Source organism: Jaculus jaculus, chromosome 18, assembly GCF_020740685.1.
Source record: "Jaculus jaculus isolate mJacJac1 chromosome 18, mJacJac1.mat.Y.cur, whole genome shotgun sequence".
Taxonomy (NCBI): Eukaryota; Metazoa; Chordata; class Mammalia; order Rodentia; family Dipodidae; genus Jaculus; species Jaculus jaculus.
This window is the reverse complement of record NC_059119.1, coordinates 19,747,309-19,764,206: the sequence shown is the minus strand read 5'-3', so window position 1 is coordinate 19,764,206 and position 16,898 is coordinate 19,747,309.

Here is a 16,898-nt window from a genome sequence, read left to right as displayed (position 1 = left end):
CACCAGAGGCTGCAGCAGGCAGATCATCACAATTGGCCTTGTATGCGCAGTAAGGAAATGGTCCTGGGTACTCACAGCACTAGCAAAAGGAGGGAAATTAGAAAGGGCAGAGAGGGGTTGGAGAGATGGCTCAGTGGTTAAAGGCGCTTGCTTGCCAAGCCTGATGGCTGTGGTTCGATTCTCCAGTACCCTCATAAAGCTAAATGTACAAAGGGGCGCATGTGTCTGTGCATGTGTTTGCAGAGGCAGGACCCTGGGGCATCCATTCTCTCTCTGTCTCTGTCTTGATCTCACTCACAAATAATAAATAAATAACTCAGAAGCAAAGGGATGAGAGCATCACTGGTTTCAGCAAAACGGAGAAGGGCATATTGGGCATATTTCCTTGGGGATGTAAAGAATTTCCCCTTCTGTTGATTTATGTACAATTTGCATATATGTCGAATGAACACAATTTAAGTTGCCTCTGAGGTCTGCCCAGAACAGGAATAGCACAAGGACCGTGCCGTGTGACCATGGGCTTTTACACCCGCGTGCTTCGCTCATTTACTTGATCTGCAAGACCCTTCAGGTGCTTGAAGGGCTGACTCTCAGGTAGGTCATGGAGAGACAGGGTGTGAAGTGGACCTCATCTCCCCCACCATGGGGCTTAAAGACCATTGAGACAGACAGACAAAGGGACCAACCTGAAATATACATGAAGGAGTTAGAATTATGACCATGAGGGGCTGGAGAAATGACTCAGTGGTTAAGGCCCTTGCCAGGAAAAAACAGACAAACAAAAGGACCCAGGTTTGATTCCTCAATACCCACATAAGCCAGAGGCACAAAATAGCGCATGCGTCTAGAGTTCGTTTCCAGTGGCTGGAGGCCCTGGCACACCCATTCTCTCTCTCTCTGTCTTCTTCTTTCTCTCTCAAATAAATAAGTAAATATTTTTTTAAAAAGGAATTATAATCATGAGTGGGGTCCTCATGAAAAAAAAAAAAGCCTGCCTTAAGTCTGGGAGACCAAGGAAGCTACTCCAAGGTCCTTATCCTATAGGAAGGCAGGGTTGGAGGGTGAAGGGGAGCCTGGACCAAGTCCCCTTGAGTCTGCTGTATCAACTGGAGGCAGGTGGAGAGTTTGGAGGCCTGGCTGTCTATCCTGTGTTCAGGAGCACCACTCTGGCCTCGACACGATCAGAGATGGCGCCATGTCACAGCCCAAGCCACCACTCACCAAAGACAGCAGGCTTGGCCTGACCCCTGCTGTTTTTTCTTTTCCTGTCTCTGCCGCTGTCCTCTGGCTGCCAACCCAGGGCCAGCCACTGCCCTCCCAGGGCCCCGGGGTGGTGACTCAGTGCTTCACGAGGCCCCACTGTGTGACTCCTGGCAAGTTACTTCGTCTCTCTGGAGCCCACAGCTTCCAGGACCCTTTCGATGCGATGCCTGACTTCTACTGTGCCGCGCTGTAATGTGCCTTGAGACTGTAAGCTGAAGCAAGCCCTTTCCTCCCATCTGTACAGATAAGGAAGCTTGATCTATTCTAGTGCTTTCCATGGTCCACACTTTGCAGTCTGTCTACAACGTGGGTCAAAGGTAGGCGTTGCTTTCTTCTCCATGGTCCTCACAAAAGACATCCCAAGGCTGAGCCCAGAGATGGGCATGGGACAGGAAACTTCACATAATTTGCATCTCCCTAAATGCCTAAAGGCTTTTGCCTGGTTATGGCCAACCAGCGGCATATTCTCCACTCCTTGTGCCCATAGCAGACATGACTAATCAATCACCGTGGGACTATCATCCAGTGGTAGAACACTTGCCTAGCAAGCATGAGGACTTGGATTTGATCCCAGCACTATAAACAACAACAAAAACTTCCCACAAACAAACAAAACTCCACTAATTAATCATGACTGTTTCCACAGAGCTCACATATAGTATGAGAATCTGCTCAACACAGTCTTTCAGGAGGCTGATGCCAATGGAGGGAACTTGACTTGTGGGATAAATTAGCCATCTTGCTCTAGGAAAAGGCTGGATGGATAGCATGTGAGTCCCCTCTGGACTTCAAAATATATATATTTCATTTGCAAGCAGAGACAAAGAGAAGATGCGTGTGCCACTTTGTGTATCTGGCGTACACGGGTACTGGGGAATTGAACCCGGGTTGTCAGGCTTTGCAGGTTAAGTGTCCTGACTGTTGAGCCATCTCTCCAGCTCCACTATCTGGACTTTTAAATAAGTAAAAATGGGACCTGGCCCTAGGTAGGATCTGATCAGAGATTGGAGTGAGAAGAGAGCCCTGGGAAGGGGCTGGCGGTGGTCAGGGCATTCCTCTGATAATGGAGCATGTGCAACAGTGAAGCCAAGATAGAAAGGAGTTCAGTGTCTGAGTTCTACCAGGGACCCCTTCCTATTCCTCCCTTCTCCGGCTAAAGTGTCACTCTACTCCCAAAATGCTAGAAGACCCCCACACCCCACCCCAAGTGATAGGCAGAGTTTGTACAGGGCACTTTGGAAGGAACCCTGTTAGCCAAAGGAAGCTTTGATGAAAATGAACCATGGCTGTCCACGTTCCTGGGACATCGGTGTTGACCGAGCTGTGGTCCCTTGGAGAAGATGCAGGCATACTTGTGGCCCTCAACAGTCCTGATGGGATCAAGGTTCTGAGGAGCTGTCTGGAGGTGTTGCGTAGCACAGAGGTCTCGGGTGGTGATTTGAATGAAATGAAGTGTCCCCCATAGACTCATGTGTTTTGATGCTTTTTTTTTTTTTTTTTTGGTTTGGTTTCTCAAGGTAGGATCTCACTCTAGCCCAGGCTGTCCTGGAATTCACTATGGAGTCTCAGACTGGCCCAGAGCTCACAGTGATCCCCCGACCCTACCTTAGCTTCCCGGGTGCTGGGACTCACAGCTTGCGTCACCACGCCCGGTGGCTTATGCATTTGGAAAGCTGTGGGCCCTAGGGCAGGTGGAGAAGGCGACTCATTGGGGGCTGACCTTGAGGCTCATCAGTCCAACCCACTGGGCATTCGGAACCAGCCCACTCTTGTGTCCATCTCCCAGCGGATGTGGATGTGAGGCCTGGCTTCTTCTCTGTGGTGCCCTGATGAAATTCCCTCCCAAGACCATGAGCTGAAACAAGCGCTGTCCTCCTATGAGCCTCTTGTGGCCTTCTGTTTTGTCCCAGTATTGGGACAGTGACTGCAACACTTGTTCTCTGGGCAGGACCTGAGTCTCAGGGTTCTGGACTCAGTCTAAAGTCAGCAGAGCAGAAGGACCTCCTTGCCCTCCTCCCTGGCCTGTCCCCAGTTTCCCCTTTGGCCTTCCCTCTTCTCCTGTCCCTGCCCCCAAGCTCTGGAGTGGGATTAGGGGAGAGAGCAAGTTGGCACACCATAAACTGAGTGAGGATGGTCCACGTCATCATACCCATTCCTTCCATCCATCCTGACCCCTTGAAGGCTGGAATGCTGCAGGACTGAGTGAATATTGTCACTCTTTTTGCAAGCTGGTCAACATGGTTTTTTTTTTTTTTTTTTTTTTCCTGCTTGCGTAACTGTATGGTCGCTGCTGAGGTCCCTCAGCTAGGTGACGGAGCCGAGAGACCCAGGGGGTGGCCACGTCTCCTCGCTGCATCCTCTGGGCTCTGCTGAGCCCTGGATGGGATGAAGTGGGCCTTGGTTAGCTCTGGAGTTGGGCTCAGGCAGCCTAGGAGAATTTCAGCTGTCAGCCAGGCTTGTCATTCCCCAAATGCCACCACGGCCACGGCCACGCCCTGCTGCCTTGGAAACCTTGGCTTCCCCTTTCCCATTGCTGTTGACAGGGCCTCTGGCTCTCCCACGTCCCCTCTCTCCCAGCAGCTTGGGAGGGCTGGGAGGGCTTGCCAGCTCTGCCTCTTCCATTACACTGACTCCCACAAAAGCAGGGGACCCACCAGCTTTCTTCTATTGGATTCCTGCATCTAGCCCAGGGCACTGAGCTAATACTTGCTAGGTAGATAACGGATTTAGTGACTCACCAGTGACCATAGCAGCTCTTCCTATGACCGACCCTTGGGAACTTGCCGCCTCCTTGTCTCTGGATGAGTGTGTGAGGAGGCCAGAGGCTGACATGAGCTGATTTCCTCAACTGTTCTTCGCCTTATTTTTCTTTTCTTTAAAAAATTTTTAATTGGGCTGGAGAGATGGCTTAGCGGTTAAGCGCTTGCCTGTGAAGCCTAAGGACCCCGGTTAAAGGCTTGATTCCCCAGGACCCACGTTAGCCAGATGCACAAGGGGGCGCATGCGTCTGGAATTCGTCTGCAGTGGCTGGAGGCCCTGGCGTGCCTATTCTCTCTCTCTTTCTCTCTATCTGCCTCTTTCTCTTTCTGCCTATCACTCTCAAATGAATAAAATAAACACAAAAATTAAAAAAAATTAATTTATTTGAGAGAGAAAGAAAGAGGTAGGGAGAGAATGAGAATGGGTGCACCAGGGCCTTCAGCTACTGCAAATGAACTCTGCATCTGGGGTACATGAACACTGGGGAATCGAACCTGGGTCCTTGGGCTTCACAGACAAGTGCCTTAATGGCTAGGCCATCTATCCATTCCCTTATTTATTTGTTTTAGGTAGGGTCTCACTGTAGCCCAGGATGACCTGGAATTCACTATGTAGTCTCAGGCTGGCTTTGAACTCATGGTGATCCTCCTACTTCTGCCTCCTGAGTGCTGGGATTAAAGACCTGTTATTTTTCTTTTAAATCAGGATCTGAACCCAGAGCTCACTGTTTAAGCTTAGACTAGCCATCAAGGCCCAGAACCCTCTTGTCTCTATCACCTCCCCAGCACTGGAATTTTAGGCATGTGTCACCATGCCCGGTTTTTACATGGCTGTTGGGAATCTGAACTCAGGTCTTCGTGCTTACACGGATGTGCCCATAGCAGACATGAAACAGGCCCAAGGGGGTAAGTTCAGCAGAGCTAGTGCAAAAAGGAAGAGCTCAGGATGTCCAGCCCTGCCCTGGGTTTCCCTGGAGGGGTGTGTGTGTGTCTGGGGGTGGCTTCTGTCTTACTGGGCTCTGGGATCTGGGATCTGGGCAAACTCGCTTCCACCCAGCACTCCCATTTTACAGACAGGCAAACTGACTGCACTTTAGTCTCACTCAGCGGTCACTGGCATCTCAGATCACACAGAGGGGCGGCTTAGAGGCTTTGAGCAGGAGCCTTGGGCTGTGGGGTTTTCTCCCTCATCACTGGGAAATTCCTGATCTACAGCTGCTGCTGGGAGCACAGCCCTCAGCGTGTAACTGAGAAAATAAATAAATAATACATAAAGCAACTTATAAATAGGGTTCCCTGCAGAAGCCTGGTGACCAGCCTCTGGCTGCTGCCTGCCCGAGGACCTGCCCACTGTGCGGGCTCTGTGGTCAGCTGACCAGCAGCCTTGGCTGGAGGCCTCCCCTAGCCCTGCCCCCAGTCCTGCTGACACGGGCACCCTGGCCCCTCACCTCCCCAGCCAGCTCTCCCTGCCCATTGGCAGGCTGCAGTAACAAGATACCCTTTGTGTTTGCTGTGGGGGGGGGGGTAGGGGGGAAGGGGCTGTGAGTAGCTTCTAAGAGGCCGAGGCTCCTTGCTGCTGAGTCACAGCTCCCGCCAGCTCTGGGGACAGAGTCGCAGGTGACTAGCCAAGCAGCATGGAGCCCAAGACCTTGAAGATAACCTCAGACAACCCCATCCTGGTGCAGTAGGGAAACCGAGGCTGAGAGAAGAAGGGGCTGTCTCATGCTTTTCTAAAAGCCCCCTTCTTGTAGTCTGGGGGGCTCTCAGGTCATTATTAATAATGTCCTCTCTCCAGGGAATAGCTTCTGGGTCCGGGGACAAGCATGCACAAGTTCACACACATGCATGCTCACTGCTCACCTCCCCAGGGTCCCCATACCATCTCCCAGGTCCCGCAAGCTTGGCTTCGGGACACTTCTTCCTTCCACCTGACTCAGATCTGACGTTGGCTTGCCTTCCCTCACTGCCTAGCGGATTCCAAGAGCAGGTGAACGCGCATGACTGGCAGCTCAGTCTCTGACAAGCTCCCTCTGAGCCCAGGGTGGCATGGCGCTGTGCTCCCTGTCACAGTGTGGACCGGGACTCGCTTGCCTCCGTTTGACTCCTGGCTCTGCCATTCCCTAGCCCGTGACTTGCACATGTGCTTTCCTCTCTGGACCTCCATTTTCTCATCTGCGAAGTGGGGAGAACAGTAGGCTTGACTCCCAGAGTTGTTTCGGGGCGTTGAGTTTTACCCAGAGGTCCTTAGATTCCTGGGCCATCTCCAGTAGGTCCTTAGAGAGTCTCCGCTCCAATGACTCAGTTGTGAGGATTAGCGCTCTTTGCCTGAGAGCCCAAGAAAGCACAGTAGAGATGCAGAAGGGGCCCAAAGGCTACTCAGGCTTGCAGTCTGGCTGCAACGGTGTGTGTGTGTGTGTTGGGGGGGTTGTCATAATTCCTCTGATCCCTGAGAAATAGACAAAAAGAACAGAGGACTGTCCCTAGGAGGAGGGGTCTGTCCTCCCCCTCCTCCACCCAGTGATGATTCGTAGTTCCCAGATGTGATCTTTGCTGTTTGGGACTGATCTCAGCCACCGAAGCCAGAGCCATGGCCAGATCCCAAGAGGCACACACAGTAGGGTGGCTGGAGCTGGCATTCTTCCCCCTTAGAGATCCAGGGTAACCTTCATGGAGTGAGGGCTTCTTGTCGCTACGGCTGTGACACTCTACCTAATGCTGAGGATGGCCCTAATTCTCCATGTGTGGATTGAGGTCCCCGGATTCAAGAGGCTTACAGAGTATTGACTCCAATCGTGCTCTGTAGAGCTCTGATGGCAGGGAAGTCACACCCTCCTGATCTGGGGTTTTCCATTTGCACGGCGGGTGGCCCAGGCTCCCGGGTCCAGATCTTTGTCTAGTCAATAATGCCTCGAGGACCACAGCTCGACTGATGGACACACCAGCGGCCACAGAGGGGCTCCGCATGGTGACCTGACTTCAGTCCTAAACACGAGGCCATCTGCAGGATGACCTATGTCTCTGATATCTGACATTAGGTCTCGGGTTGGGTTCTTTGCATGGCAGTGCTGGGTGACAGGATGTTAAGAGACAATGGATGCTTCTCCAGAGAGCTCAAGGCTAGCTGGGACTGGGAGGCAGCCTCTCATTCTTCTTTCCTTCCCTCCCTTCCTTCCTTCTTTCCTTTCTGTCTTCCTTGACTTGATAGTTTGCTGTGCTAAGCCAAGCTCTAGGGCCGGGGTAGGGGTGGGGGGTTAAACCGACCATGACGATCAGAGACGAGCCATGTCTGTGATAGTTCCTTCCAACAGCAAGATAGACTCCAGGGTGTGGTGCCTTAGCAGAGCTCTTCCTTGGAGCCAGGAAAAGTATCTGAAAGGCACCAACTTGGACTTGAAGGAAAAAATTGGAGGGAGCCAGGGTTCTGATCTTTATAACCACTATTACGAGGCCAGAAGTCACCATGCCCACTAGGTGTGGTACCAGGGATCCTGGCCCTAGGTCCAAACACTTGCCTACACTAGGCCCCTTGTTTATAGAAAAAAAATGAGGGAACCAGCTCTCAAACACACCACTGGCTTTCCTAGGATCCTATGGGGGTGGCAGAGCAGGCAGCTGAACATGTATTGTCAGCCTGTTTCAGATCCACTCTCTTGCTCCCAGGGCTCCCTGAAGCTCATCTCTGGAGACGCTGGGTGATGCCCAAAGAGAGATGCCCTTGGGCTGGAGGGGAGTGAAGGGCGATGGGTTTTCTTCCTTTCCCTGGCAGAGTCTGGGCAGCCTGTATTTCAGGTTCTAGGAGGGCTTGGGTGAGCTACGCAGGCCCCGAGTGCTGTGTCTAGCTTGCATAGGGCTGGCCAGGTGCTTGGTCACCTGTGTAAGGGGAGTCCCAAGTCCCAGGCAACACAGCCATCAGGGAGCTGGAGTCCCAGTCCAGTTTCACTGTAGCACCCACACAGCCCCATACTCCCAGCCGCTGGGCATGGCAGAGCCCTTTGGTTTCTTTTGCTAGGGAGGTCCCTAGCAGAGTTGGGCACTGCCCACATAGCCCAGAGAGTCAGGCATGCAGGCGCCAAGACAGCTTAGAACCAGTGTTTCCTCCCCTCATTTCCCTCAGTATCTGGTAGGTCTTCAGGCGGGAGACACTCGGTCCAGTTGGTGGTCACTTAACCCTCCTCCTGATGGTTCTTATTTTGGCCCCCAGGCTGGTCTCTGAATGTCCCCATCCCTGGCTAAGTTGTCTCCGCTCCTCTGCTAACGAAAGTTACTGACTGTCCAGGTTCTGAATTGCTGAATTTCCCCATGCCTTACTGCCTCTCCTGTTTCCATTTCTGTCCATATCCATCTCTTATATCCCATAGATGGTCCTCTGTGTCAGCCCAGGGCTTCATGAGTCCCACCCACATTCCCTGTTCCTTTTGCCCCATACCAGCTGGAAGGACAAACGTGAACCATATCCATCATCAGGTCATAGAACTTCCCCTTGGGGTTCATGTCATCTAGCCCCAACTACCTTTGGCCTCTAGCCTCCCTTTTCCTTCCTGCCCTCCTTCCTCGTCTCTGCTTCAGCCACTGGGTCCTGTCTCCTTGCCTTCCCATGGCGAGCCCACGGCCTGCATTCTCCTCCTTCTCTGGACTCTATGGGGTCAGCCCTGGGCGGGGGGGGAAGGGGGCGCAAGGTATTCATTCTGCCCCTCTGAATCCCATGCTCTGTCTCTCAGGTTTTTTAGGGTCTTGCTTTGTAGGCCACGCTGGCCTCAGACTCTCCATCCTCTTGCCTCAGCCTCAGTCAGTGCTGGGGCAACAGGTGGGGTCACCACGCCAGTCCCCCGCGCACTATCGCACTCATGCTGGCCTTTGTTCAGAGCTCTCCCCCACCACAATTGGAGTGCAAACACCAGGACTGAAGGATCTTCCCGTCCCACCCACTCTGCATCCGGAGCCCAGGTTGGAGCACCTATGGAGGGAGTGACTCCCAGTTGGAAGGGACTTTGGATTTTTTCTTTTTCCAAAGTTTATTTTTAATTTTATTTTTATTTATGAGAGAGAGAGAGAGAGAGAGAGAGAGAGAGAGAGAATGGGCATGCCAGGGCCTCCAGCCGCTTCAAACCAACTGCAGACACATGCATCACCAAGTGCATCTGGCTTACATGGGTAGTGGGGAATTGAACCTGGGTCCTTAGGCTTCTCAGGCAAGTGCTTTAACTACTAAGCCATCTCTCCTGTCCAACTTGGTCAGCTTGCATTCCCCTGGGGATAGGGCACTAACTTCCCCATGGTGGCCTTGATCAAGGCCGTGCAGCTTGGACTGTTGGCCACGCATCTTACTCTGACCTGAATGCAACTTCTCAAGGACTTTCCCTGGTCCTCGTTTTGCACAGAGCTGGACATCTGTACAGAAACTTGTGGCTGTTATTTGAAGAGAGTGAATGAGAGAGAGGATGGAACTGAAGGGTGAAAGGTTCTAGGTTCAAATTCACTCTATGCCACACCTTGAAGGAAGTTTTAGCAAATCTTAGGAGTCTCTGAACTTTAGAGTCTCCCCCCCCCCCAACTCCCTACCCCTGCCCAGTAAATTCTGGGAGCAAGTGCTAGTGCGTGTAAGCAACCTCTTGGCCCCTCACGATTCCTGGGTGTCCCTGTCTTTGGTCTTTGTACCCTGCCTAGTCACCCTTGCTCCCGCTGCCTGGGGAAAATCTCCCAAAGGAGGCGTCAGGAGAAGAGGAGTCTGGCCGTGCTCGCTCAGGAGGGCCCTGGCCGGCAGGAGGGAAGTGCGGTCGTGGGCCCGACTGCCCCGTGGTGACTTATGCCTCTTGCCTTCTGGAACACATGGCAGTACAAGGTTGCCCAAGGTCAGTGCCTCCACTCTGTGATCTCTTCATGAAAAGGGAGAAGGGAAAGTGGGCACGGTTTCCAATTCTTTACGGAGCTGGCTCAGAGCCAGTCACTAGCCACCAGGAGAAGGCAGCTAACTGGTTTCACTCGCGGTCGCGTGGAAGGGAGGAAAGAGGCGGACATTTCTGCAGGAGCCTCTGTGTGCCAGCTCCATGCTGGGAACCTTGTCCAGCCCTGGGGATGGGCCAGATGTTGTTCTAAGCATTTTGTATGGATTGACTCATTTAAGGAATTTAATCCTATCTCCCTCTTCTTTAAAATAAAAAGTGTGTGTGTGTGTGTGTGTGTGTGTGTGTGTGTGTGTGTGTGTGTGTGTGTGTTATTGGGCTGGAGAGATGGCTCAGCAGTTTAGATGCCTGTCTGCAAGACCTGGGTTCGATTCCCCAATACCCATGTAAAACTACATGCACAGTGGTACGTGCATCTGGAGTTTGTTTGCAGCAGCTGGAGTCCTAGAGCGCTCATTTTCTCTCTTCTTCTCTGTCTCTATATCTCTTTTCTACCTCTCTCTGCTTGAAAATAAATACATAATATCTTGTTTATTTCTTTATTTGAGAGAGAGAGAGAGAGAGAAACAGGGTATGAGCATGGGCACACCAGGGCCGCCTGCTGCTGCAAACCAAGTCCAGATGCACGTGCCACTTTGTGCATCCGGCTTTCGTGGGTACTGGAGAATCAAACCCAGGCCTTCCGGCTTTGCAAACAAGTGCTTTGAATCATGTTAAGCTTCTCTCCAGGCCCACTCCCTCTTCTTGAATATGTATAATTGTTCTGATTTTAAAGATGAGTTAACTGAGGCACATGGCTGTGAAACCACACCCCCTGGATCCCACGTTTCTCACAGGGTTTATTTAACCCCAGTCTCACAAGACCTTGTCAATGAGGATCTTTATTATTATGAGGTCTGGGCTTGGAGGGGTTAACCAGCTTCCTCAAGGTCACTCAGCAGGAGGGTGCAACAGAATTGGGGTTCCAAGTCCAGTTTGGATGGCCGCCAGACAGCGCTTCGTGATGTGCTCTGCATCTTGGCTGGTCTCTGCTTTCCCTCGGTCGCTTCAAATGGACGGGCTGGGAGCGGGGAGAGGGAGGGATTGCCGAAAGACTTTGAAGGTTGGAGGGTTGGTGGGAACTAAGTCAGCCCCAGAGCTGCCTTGGGCCCCTCTGATTTCCCTGTCAGTGATACCTTGCGCTTTATGTAGACGTCTGAGTTTCCAACGTAGACCTCGAAGGAAGAAGCTGAAATCCCCGGTCTTTGTTATCAGAGGGATGTCAGGAAGGCTTGGATAACCAGGCTCTGTCTGGGCCTCACCATCCCAGAGCAGACTCCTACATGCCAGAAGATGAAGTCAGATGGGAGAAGCGCCTGGACCAGAGCCAGGGCTCAGAGGGGGCCAAAGCCTTAGCTCTTCAGGACACAGGCTTGCATCCAGCCTGTAAAACCCCTCCCTGGCCTCCCGGAGCCCTGCCGCATGCTGCCCCCACCACCAGCAGAACCTTCTCCCAGACAGGAAAGTTAGGATGTGCCTGGGATCCCAAGTCCCTGAGAGTCAGGGCTCTGCTGCCTGTGATTGTCCCCAAGGACCCAAGGTAGGAAGAGCCGGGCTTTGAAGATGGAGATTGATCTGTAGCGACACCTGGGCAATAATGTCTCAGGGGACATGAGAATCTCCCAGGCCTCACTTTCCCTGCCTGTACAATGGGTATGGTAACATGCCACCTCGTCTGAAGGATGGTATTCCGACGTGGGGAGGTAAGAAGTCACACTAGGCCCGAGGAAATGGCTGAGTGGGTAAGGGGTTTGCTAAATACAAGGGCCTGGGTTTGGATCTTCAGCATCCATGTGAAAAGGCTAGGCATGGGCTGGAGAGATGGCTTAGCAGTTAAGGTGCTTGCCTGTAAAGCCTAAGGACCCAGGTTAGATTTCCCAGAACTCATTGTAAGCCAGATGCACAAGGTGGCACATGCGTCTGGAGTTCGTTTGCAGTGGCTGAAGGTCCTGGTGAGCCCATTCTATCTGTTTATTCCTCTCCCCCTCTCTCTATCAAATAGATAAATTAGATAAGTAGATAGCTTAGTGATTAAGGCATTGGCCTGCAAAGCCAAAGGACCCAGATTCAACTCCCCAGTACCCATGTAAGCCAGAAGCATAAGGGGGCGCACGCGTCTGGAGTTCGTTTGCAGGGGCTGGAGGCCCTGGTGCTCTCATTCTTTTTCCATCTTTCTCTCTGTCAAATGAATAAATAAAATATTTTTTTAAGGGAAAAAGAGGATTCTCTGTATAGTCTGGGATAGCTGCCCACAGTTCTGACTCTATCCTGCAGCCCACTGGTTTGTAGTCATACTGAAATCACCCAGGGACCCTAAAACATCCAGATACTGGCCTCCTTTCCCCAGGTGTTCTGACTTAATAGGTCTGGGGATAACCAAGCATTGGGAGGGACAAGAGCTCCCAGGTGAGGTCAAATTCAGTCAGGTGCAGGAACCTCTGGGCCTTTTCCCTTGTTCTGTCATTTCCTGATTTGTTAGGCTGCAAGGGGACTTGGCTCACAGGTCAACATCAGGCCTGTGCTGTCCTCTTGCATGCTTCATCTGTTGGTTGCCTTTTCCCAATGTGTCCTGTGTGTGTGTGGGGGGGGCGGGGAACACTAACCACTGCTCTTTGTGGGGTGTGCCTCTGCAGCTGGCTGGGGGTTGGTGGGAGGGGGGCAGAAGCATCCCGGGATTTTGGTCAGCCTCTTTCCATGTGTTGAGGCTGTGTTGCGGCAGGAGGAGTGGGAGACCCAGGCCTGATCCCTGCTCCCCACACTCCCATGGGGCGCCTTCCCATCTCGCCTGAAGTACAAAGGGAAAGCAGGATGATGCAGTGGTGCGCTCCTGGAATCCCGGCTCCTCCTCTCCTCCTCGGGAGGCTGATGGTCACGTGTTGGAACCCAGATTGGCCAACATAGCAAGAGCTCATCTCAGAGAGGGGGGGGGGGCTGGTGGTATTGCTCAGTGGTAGAGCATTTGTCTGGTTTGTGTGGTATATGTGAGGTCCTGGGTTTGACCCTCAGTGTAGTCAGAGGGAGGGAGGGAGAGAGAGAGAGAGAGAAAGAGAGAGAAGGAGAAGAAGAAGAAAATGAAGGAGGAGGAAAAGGAAGAAGGAGGAAGGGAGGGAGGGAGGAGGGAAGGAGAAAGAAAAGTGAAGGGGAAGGAGGGAGGGAGTTGAGCATGACTGAGGTCCTTCTGCCCGCTTGGGACTTTCCGTGGACTGTATCTAAAGGCATGTGACAAAGGGCTGTCACCCCTCTCTCACAGAGGGGAAGGCAAGCCTCTGAGAAGCCCAAAGAGTCACCAAAGGTCTCTAGCGTCATGGGTAGCAACATGGAGTGAAGGCCAGCTCTGTCTGCCTCATGAGCTCCGCTGGGCAGGGGGCGGGAGGCTGTCCAGGAGGGTGTACTTTGGCATGGCTGGCATGGCTGGCATGGCTGGGGCCGGGGTCAGGGTTGGGTGATACAGTGGGTCCAGAGCCCCTTCTGCTTCTCTTCCTCTCTCCGCACACTACCCAAAGCAGAGGGCAGTTCTAGGTGTTTGGTACAGTGGCAAGTTCCTTCTCTTGGGACCAAGTGCTGGGGTCTATGATCTGTTTCATCAGCAATCTACAGAGCTAGGCTGGAAAAAGCTCTGAGCTTCGTTGTCAGCTGGGAGTCGCTAGTCCACGACCCTGGAGACAGCATCTGCATGGGCAGACGAGGCCCAGGTGGTCAGGGACGTGGTAGAACCTGTGACTATTACATGAGATAGGTGGCTCCCATCACGGTGGGGATTTCAGGTCAAGTTTTGGCTGCTCAACTTGAGCCAGTAATCAGGAGGAGTGGGCCGGGAGTGGTGGTTCACGCCTTTAATGCCATCACTCAGGAGGCAGAGGTAGGAAGATCACTGTGAGTTTGAGGCTGGCTTGAGACTCCAGAGTGAGTTTCAGAACAGCCTGGGCTGGAGTGCGACCCTACCTTGAAAAGAAAACACAAAAAGAAAGAAGAAAGGAAGGAAGGAAGGAAGGAAGAGGAGAATTAGGAACAGTGGTCTAAGCTCCGCAGCTCCAAATTCTCTCACTGAGTTGGGCGGTGGGGTCTCTATCTCACCATCCTCACCTTCCCCACCTATAAAATGGGAGGTGTTGTAACTCATTGTTGAGCCAAGTACCGGTTGAACAAGTTCACAACAGTTCTAAGAGGCATCCATCCATCCATCCATCTTCCCTGCCATCCTTCTCTTCCTCTAACTACTCTGGTTTCTATCTGTAAAGCCACCAAATCTAATGAGCTCTGCTGCTGAGCTGGCCAGAAGCAGCTGTGTGAACACACACAGAGATGAATCAGAGATTTTGCTTCTCCTAGGAAGTCAGAGTCCCAGGAGATGGTCAGTCCTTGGATAAAGAGGTTACCATAGCTTCAGTCTGGAGCCCTGGGACAGAGGTCATGCTTTGAATGAGTTTAACTTAAGAGTGAGATAGATAGGGTTGTTGTGAAGGGAAGCACCATTTCAACGGGAGAATGGCCAATGAAGTGGGGTGTTTAATGCCTCCTGGCTGTGTGTCATGGCTGAAATTTGGGAGACACTGTGATAAAGCCCTTGATGGTTTGATTTTCTTTTCCTTCCCTTTCTTTTCTTTGCCTTTCTGTTCCTTTCTTTCTTTTTAAAAAAATATTTTAAATTATTCATTTGCAAGCAGAGAGAGAGAGCTAGAAGAGAGACAGAGAGAATAGGCATGCCAGAGCATCCAGTTACTTCAAAACAAACTCCAGATGCATGTGTCATTTTGTGCATCTGACTTTACATGGGAATTGAACCCCTCTCGTTAGGCTTTGCAGGCAAGTGACTTAACCCCTGAGCTATCTCTCCAGCACCCCCTTTGGGGGCTTTCTGAGCAGGGGCAGGACAAGTTAATAGATCCTGCTTCAGGGAGTAAGATGTGGTTCACTGAGACGGGGGCAGGGAAGGGCAGTGGGCATTGCAGGGCAGGCCCAGGCAATCGATAGGGAGATGGTAAGAAGCTCTGTGCAGCTCCCTGCCAGGGGACTGTGTCTCCCCTCTGCCCAACTTCTCGCTGTTTTCTTGTTGTGGGTCAGAAGGCTTGTCCTGTACAGAGCAAAGGCCCAGCCTGGCCTTGTCTTTCCCTACTCAGCCCCAGAAGAAGGACTGGTGCCTCTGATGCTGTTATTTGCATTTCAAAACCGGTACCCCCCCCTCCCCATCTTCCCTTAATAAGAGCCAATTACACCTTTGCCCCAAACTGCAGGTTGTCTGCCTGTCATTGGACTTTCATCCTGTTTGGGTGGGGAGGAACTGCTCCCTTAAATGTCGCATTTAGCATATGCAAATGAAGAGATAATTGTCCTTAATGGAAACTGAACTCACCTGCTTGCTGTGAGCTCTAGACAAAGGCAACATGACGAACTGGGCATGGGGACCAGACAGGGGTGTGTGTTTCTATCCCTGCCTCTGCCCAGCTAGCCTCCCCGGTAGTCCCCCAGTTGTCTGGAAGATGGCAGGAGGGCAATCTTAGTCGGTTGGAAGTTAACACATTTTGAAATCCTTCTTCCATTTGACGGATCTAAGCACTACGTTCTGCAGGGACTGGCCCGGAGTCACAGGTTGAGACAAATGTCTTGGTGAAATATCAGAATGGGATCCATGGCTGGGAGAGTGGGAATTTTAGCAGTCAGATCTCTCTCTCTCTCTCTCTCTCTCTCTCTCTCTCTCTCTCTCTCTATCTCTCTCTCACACACACGTTGTCTGGCAGCAGTCTAGAGTCAGCCCCGGGGGTCCAGGACTTGCTGGTAACATGTAAACTCCCCAGTGGATAATAACCCAATGTTTGGGTGGGCTTGGTAATCTGGAGGTCAAATGGGGAAGACTGGAGGGGGGAGACTTTGGAAATAATCTTGGCCTCTTCTCCATGGAAGAGGATCCCTCCTCATCCCAGATTCTGTTCTGGTCACCATCAAGAAGTGAGCTCTCTGTCATTGGCACTATGCCAGCAGACACGAGGCCCTCGGAGGGGGCAGTTGCCCAGAAAGTAGGGATTTCTGGAAGGAGAAGAAGAGCTCTGTTTGAAAATGAGCCCCAACTGACCAACCTTCTTGCCCTGAATGGACCATGGGATACAGAATTCTTAGACTGTCAGGCTGCCTCTTGAATATCTGTCCCGCTCTGCTCCAAGAATGAAAGTGCCTGCCCTGTTTTCCAGTTCCAGACTTGGGCATTCGGATTGCCACTTTTGCCTGGGTGCCATCTTGGCTCTTGCCCAACCTCAGAGCCCCGTCCCCACCCCTAGGCCAATGGAGATGCTGTGGAGCTGGAAAACCTGGAGGCAACTTCTGCCGCCTCCCTACCCCATCCACTTGACTCATCTCCTCTGGGAGTCACAGCGCCCATCCCAGAGTAGCCCCGTCAGCCTGACTGCCTCCTGTGGGAGTGCGTGGATGCTGCAGGTAGCTCACAGGGTTGCCTGGCACCCAGGAGGGGCTTGAGAGAGATGTGGTTCACCATCATCTGTTTTATCCTGTCCCCTTTCCTGTAGAGAACTTCTGCCACAGCCCCCAGGTAGTCTGTGATTCGGCCCACCACCTCTTGTCCCCAGCTGCCTCTTGTTGCCTTGTGTGGCATCCCCCAGATTCCAGCCCGCCTCACCCATGGCTGACTCCGAGGATCTCACCGAGGAAGAAGCACTTGAAACCTCCAGCTCTCTTTTCCTGGGTGCGCAGACAGGCCTTGGAGAGGATGAGGAATGTATTCAAGGCCACACGGTGAGATCAAGCTGGTCCAAGTGCCGTCGATGTCATAGTGAGGCATATCTCTGTGGGATGTGGAGCTGCTCCAAGATAAAGCCATAGGCTTGACACACATCTGACATGGGCTGCAGGCAAGGAGGGAGGGCCACAAGGGGGCGGGGGGCATCGGTCTGAGCAGGAGATTTCATACGGGCCATGTCATGGGCTTTGT